The sequence below is a fragment of the Pygocentrus nattereri genome, chromosome 4 (assembly GCF_015220715.1).
Source record: "Pygocentrus nattereri isolate fPygNat1 chromosome 4, fPygNat1.pri, whole genome shotgun sequence".
Taxonomy (NCBI): Eukaryota; Metazoa; Chordata; class Actinopteri; order Characiformes; family Serrasalmidae; genus Pygocentrus; species Pygocentrus nattereri.
The window spans coordinates 31,385,748-31,391,835 of record NC_051214.1 but is presented as its reverse complement, the minus strand read 5'-3'; the positions used below and the strand labels follow the sequence as shown (position 1 = coordinate 31,391,835).

At 37.2% G+C, this 6,088-nt stretch overlaps 1 non-coding gene across 1 annotated transcript; it reads right to left on the bottom strand.

The window, feature by feature from the left end:
• Positions 1–5,644: 5,644 nt before the first annotated feature.
• Positions 5,645–5,727, bottom strand: trnal-cag. The gene has a single exon. It is a non-coding gene; the product is annotated as a tRNA-Leu (tRNA).
• Positions 5,728–6,088: the final 361 nt, after the last annotated feature.

Here is a 6,088-nt window from a genome sequence, read left to right as displayed (position 1 = left end):
AATACAGGCTATTTACATCTCCAGTGGTTCAAGGAATCACAGCTTTTTTTTAAAGATATTCCCCCTCTTTGAGGGCACCATTAGTAAGTGGACAACTAGTTGATCAGTTGTTTCTTGGCCAATTGTTTCATTGCCTTGCAAATTCAAAACAAGATACAGGAGAGCTAATTAAAGCAGTGGAGTTGATACTGTATGAATCAACACCTCAACATGAGCACTGATCCACAGTTCAGCATGTATCAATGGCAGCAAAGCAGGTCATTGCGGGGTAAAAATTTTGATTAAATCTAGCAGAGGCATAGCCAAAATATTAGGTGTGCAAAAATCAATAAGAAAAATAGAGAATTTCTTTACAAATGTTTCATTCATATTTTAAAATCTATTCTAAATTACCATAAGCAAAGAAAATTGGCAAAAGCAATAACAGTGCTTTTCTCTTCTTGAAGTTCTTCACAAAATTGTGGCATTATAGAACTGTTCAGCAGATACCTCCCTATTACAAGTCACTAAAATTAGTTATACATGCAGAACTTGAGCCAGGAAGAATTAATCTCACTTAATACTTTTTAATTCTTATATTAATTGGCTACTTCCAGTTACAGTCCATACAAACTTATTCACATTATTACTATCACATTTGAGAAGTAGCCTTAATTCAACATATAAACAGATTAATTTTCTTTTAAATTAAACCAATTTCATACAGCAAACCAGAGAATCACATGCAGTGCTTCCTACCATTCCTGTCTTCTTCAAATTCAGTTTTGTAATGTTTTTCCTGCTATAAAACATGTGATTCTAATAATCTGTTAATTATCAAGTCTGAAGTGAATCAGGTGCGATGGAGCATCAAACATGAATTGTGCTCCTTCAGGACAACATATGAGGAATGCAGGATTAAACAATAATATCAATAACTCAGCACTGCTGGGAAACATCTACAATAGAACGTAGGAGAGGATGCAGAGAAAAAGGATGATCAGGGCAATCCTGTTAACTTGATGGGTGGCCCAGATGCTCATTAATGGATTAATGGATCTGTTTTCCAGCAATACTTCTAGTTACTGACAATAAACCACTGCATTTTTCATGGCTGTTCTAAAGAAGTAGTCAGCGCTGATTTCAAATAGTTATTCAAAGTGTACCGTTATCACCTTCTGATGATGAAGGAAACAGTAAAATGGTAATGGACAGAAAGTGGCAACCTTAGAAGTTGCATAAACTCTTTTTGGCACAGTGTCAAAGTAAAGCAGCTGGTCAGCTGAATGCATGGCATTGTTTCATAGCACTGTATTTCACTTCACTGAACCACACAATGTCCACAAGTGTTACAGGCTGTAAAGTAAAGGTTATTATTAAGGCAAAAGCCTAATACGACGTGAGAAAATGACTGGTGAAGAAATGCCAACCACTAACCTGCAAGAAATATACATGAAATAATAGTAGTTCAGGCCTTCCTACTAAAAAAAAAAAAAAAAAAAAAAAACGATAATTAGTCATGGTCAGGCATTGAGGGCCTATATGTACATAGGCAAAACAGTAGGAAACAGCTTTGTTGCAAACTAGCTCTTTGTAAATACTTCTCATGGCCAGTAATGTGTTGATCATTTTCTTATCAGGCACCTGCAGCTTGCAGGACAATTCCAAACAAACTGATGGAACGTCTTTACTGTTAATGGGTACGGGTGAGAAGTGCTTATTCACCAGTGAGACCCCCTTCCTTTGAAGAGCCATTGCACATACCAAGGGTGAACTCTTATCCCACCATCTGTCTGTATGTCCTAAGGAGCTTGGCTAGGAGAAATGAGCTGGCGGATTTATTTTGTTGTGAGTCATGTGTTGCGAGACCCTAAGAGGCCACCCCTGACTCAGAGGAACTGGAGCAAATATTCTTACAATCCACAGACTGTCCCCTAGTCCACCAAAAATATAAGCCATTTCCTGAATTTCTTAAAGTTCCCATCTTGTCGAAAAAAAGAACTGTGGATAATGAACAAAACTCCAAATTAAATGCTAAACTAATTCTATAGATTTATGCTAACTGCTGAACTATTCTATAGAAAAATCTGCCCTTTTACACAGCATATATCTTATATATTTATCTATACTATTGCTATAACAAAAACTGGCTAGTATCTGTCCTCTTTTCCAGTTTCTGTTGCTTTCAGTGTTCTTTTTTTCATGCATTTTTGTTCTTTAAGTATACATGGGATTGCCTAAAACACAGACTTATCAAGAATATTGATTGTTTTATGAGAGAAAGTGCTACACTACAGTAATATGAGCTCTTAAGTTGGAATGGTTTACTGGGCTCCTTCTGTTCAGCCTCTGTGGCCCTGGGAAGCATCACTTTCTCAGCAGGAGACCTAATTCTCTGGCCCACACGTGAATGCTGACGCCCAGGCTTAGCCACTGCTGCCTTCATGGTCACGTCAAGCCTAATTACAGAGAACCTCCTCGACGAGCTGCAGCTATGTTGGTATTTGTCCTTTCCAGACTTTCCTTCTGTTTTTAAAGGATGATTTAAAGCGCATCACACGTAAACCACACTAATAAAAAAGAAAACTTTAAGAAAAGGCGTATTAGAATACAACAGAGAAATGTTTTCGATAATTAGCATTTCTGTCTGTGCATTTAGACAATACCACATTTGATGCAGTCACCTAGGATAAAAAAAAAAAAGGAGCATCCAAATCATAGCTTATTACCATATTATTCTGTCCTATCTGTGCCAAGAGTTATACTGCAGAGAGTAAAAAGTATAAATGAAAAGTATGAAGATCAGTAGAGGAACCCTGACTTCCAATCTGGGTGGGTAAAATGTATCATGCAAAATTTTTCATCAATGCTGTTTTATCTCCTTATTTGTACCAGCTGTTCATTTTTAAGTCTGTATTTTGCTGTACAGTCATCTGCAGTACACAGCTAATGTACCCCTAGAGGATTAGCAAAATATGGGTGATGTTAAACCCATATTTGCATTACAATAGCCACAGAATGTGATTGTTTCCAGTGAAACAATAGTCATACTCAGTGTACTTTACAGGCCATAATCGTGTGTGTATGTATGTATGTGTGTGAAACCCTAATTAGGACACTTAGGGATGAGATTCTTCTTGGCCATAAGCATCTTGTTTCCCACATCTCACAGTGATAAATAATCTTACAGGTTCAAAAGCAATGCTGTGTGTTAAGACTAACTGGATTTTATGTGAATGTAGTCTGTTTCCATAAATTAACACTCATTTGAAAAGCTACAAGGTCTCATGTAACAGTATGATGATAATGATGAGACAGAATCATCTGTAGTTTATCCCAAATTCAAATGCAACCAGTACACTCCCTTTACTCTGTAACTGATATTAAGATTTCAGGAAACACAGCTGTGTAATATTAATTTTAGTTTACTTCCCACACTGAAAAATGTTTTATCATTCAATCTAAACGAAAGTATTTAATGTTGTAACAAGCAGTTTAACTGAGTTCTACTCAGGCCATATAAATCAATTAATCCATATATTTGAACAAAAAGTGAAGACCAGCTTGAATGAACAAAATAAATTATTCATCACTCCAAATCTCACTTCAAATCAGTGTCTGCCCTTTCCCATGTCTTTACAATGCATTTTCATTACCATTACCCAAACTGAGGAAGGGTGAAGATAAACTGAGGTATGAGTGTAAACCAAGGAATGTCCTGTCTGTGTGTGTGTATATTTAAAAAAAAAAAGAGAGATGTTTAGTTTGATTTGCAGTTTCTCCCACAAATGCAGTTGATCATCCAAGATATGTCTGCTGTCTGAAGTTAGTTTCTTTAAGTTTAACTAGCAGCTAGATCACTTAAAATGTAGCCTAATGGCAGTCTTAGGATGTGTCTCAAAGTGAAGGCTGCAGCCAAGGTAAGAGATCTTGCTAGCACTAGTATATGAAGGCTCCTCTTTAGTGATCAGTCATGTTCATTCAGGATGGCAAGAGCAGACTGTACGAACACATCATGGTTTACTGACATAAACAGTTCATCACATTTCAATCTTACATTTAAAACCATTAAATTAAACTTTTCATTTCTTTACAAAAGCAGATACCACAGAATCTTGCCACTCACAGCTGGATCCACCTTTTTGACTTTTGTGACATTAAAAGTCTTGCAAAATCAAAAAAAAAACATTTGAGTCCTTTCTATTTTTCAGAAATGAGAAACAAATTTTGCAAAAACTTCAATATGTTGTATGCAATTACATATTTCCACCAGAGAGGTCTCCAAACCCCTACATAGTGTTACTGTCACAGAGCTGTCATCCTAAGTGTGATTGAGTGTTAAAGCTATAGCTAGTCAGTCTGCTTACTTTATATATACAAAAGTATTGGGACTCACCTGCTAATTATTGAGTTCAGGTGTTTCAGCTACACCAATTGCTAACAGGTGGATAACATGAAGCACATCTCCCTAGACACACAGTGGCAGTAGAAGGGGTTGTACTGAAGAGCTTAGTGACTTTAAACATTACACTGTCATAGGATGCCACCCCTGCCACCAGTCACCTTGCTAAGTTCTACCATTGTCACTTTCTGATGATGAAGGAAATGTCATGCTTCAAACAGTAAAACGGTAATAGACAGAAAGTGGCAACCTTAGAAATTGCATGAACTCTTTTTGGCACAGTGTCAAAGTAAAACAACTGGTCAGCTGAATGCATGGCATTGTTTCATAGCACTGTATTTCACTTCACTGAACCACAAGTGTTACAGACTGCAAAGTACAGGTTATTATTAAGGCAAAAGCCTAATATGGCATGAGAAAATGACTGGTGATAAAATGCCAACCACTAAACTGCAAGAAATATACATGAAATAGTATCACCCACATTTCAATCTCATGTTTAAAACCATTTTAGCGTCTGACCATTAAAACCATTAGAATGGGATGTTATAAAAGCTCCTGTGGGTGTAATGTGTAGTTGTCCCAATACATGTGTCCATATAGTGTAGCTAAAGGTTTTGCTGTATTTTTCTACCTTCCAGAACAGTTTATCTTGTAACATGTAAAGATTCAGTATTTCATTTTCCTCGTGTTGTAACACGTGGTGTGGAAAGTCACTTGATATTCTCACTTTTTTCCACTGTTTATCTTTTAAACCATAATTAGTTTCAACCTCTTGGTGTGATTGACTGAAATGCATATCACCCAGGATCACTTTGTTTTATTTGACACTTGTTACCTTTCAACACCCACAAGGAGCTTGTTTTCAAATAGCCTTTTTTTATTTCAATTTAAAATTTTTATTTAAAATTTAATTGTACTGCTGCTAGGCTACCTTTCCTTCTGTAAGAGAATCTGGGGTTTCTATGTATACAACTGAACAGAACCCAATGGAAAACTGGCCAGTAAGGAATTGTTTTTCTCTATGGTATCAATGCAGACATAGCTAAGTGAGCTTTCCTGTTGGTTAGAGCACATTAGTTTAACTATCAGCCTACTCATGAAGTCACAGAAATGTTGAAAAGACTAATGGGAATGTTAAGATTTTGGTTCTGCTCATCGTATGTCTGTAAATAACACTGTCCTGTTCATTACCTCATAGTTAGCGTTCGTTCTTTGGGCAAATTTGTTGTCCCAGTGTCGGTTATAAGGAAAAATTTTGGCTGTCAGAAGTGGGATTCGAACCCACGCCTCCAGGGGAGACTGCGACCTGAACGCAGCGCCTTAGACCGCTCGGCCATCCTGACGGCTGTACAGGATCGTTGGAAATATCGGTTCTTAAACATGCAGGAGCCTGTTGACTGAGCCTGGTGTTAACACTAAAGTTTAGTTGTAGCTGACAGAAATAACGGTACTTAACGTTACCTAAATATGTTCTTTTCATCATACTCCGATGACGTCACGCAGTGGCGCTGCCACCGCTTCAACGTAAATTCAAGTTCATTCGGCGGCGCAGTGGCGGCTTGTTCTGAGATAATAAACCCGATACCGATCCAGCAAAGAAAGTTATCGAGCTTTGTGGGAATATTCACCTTTTCACCAATTTCTAAAGCTTATTTGAGTTTTTGCTATACTTTTGTATTTATTTGTTGCCATAGCGATGCGTTG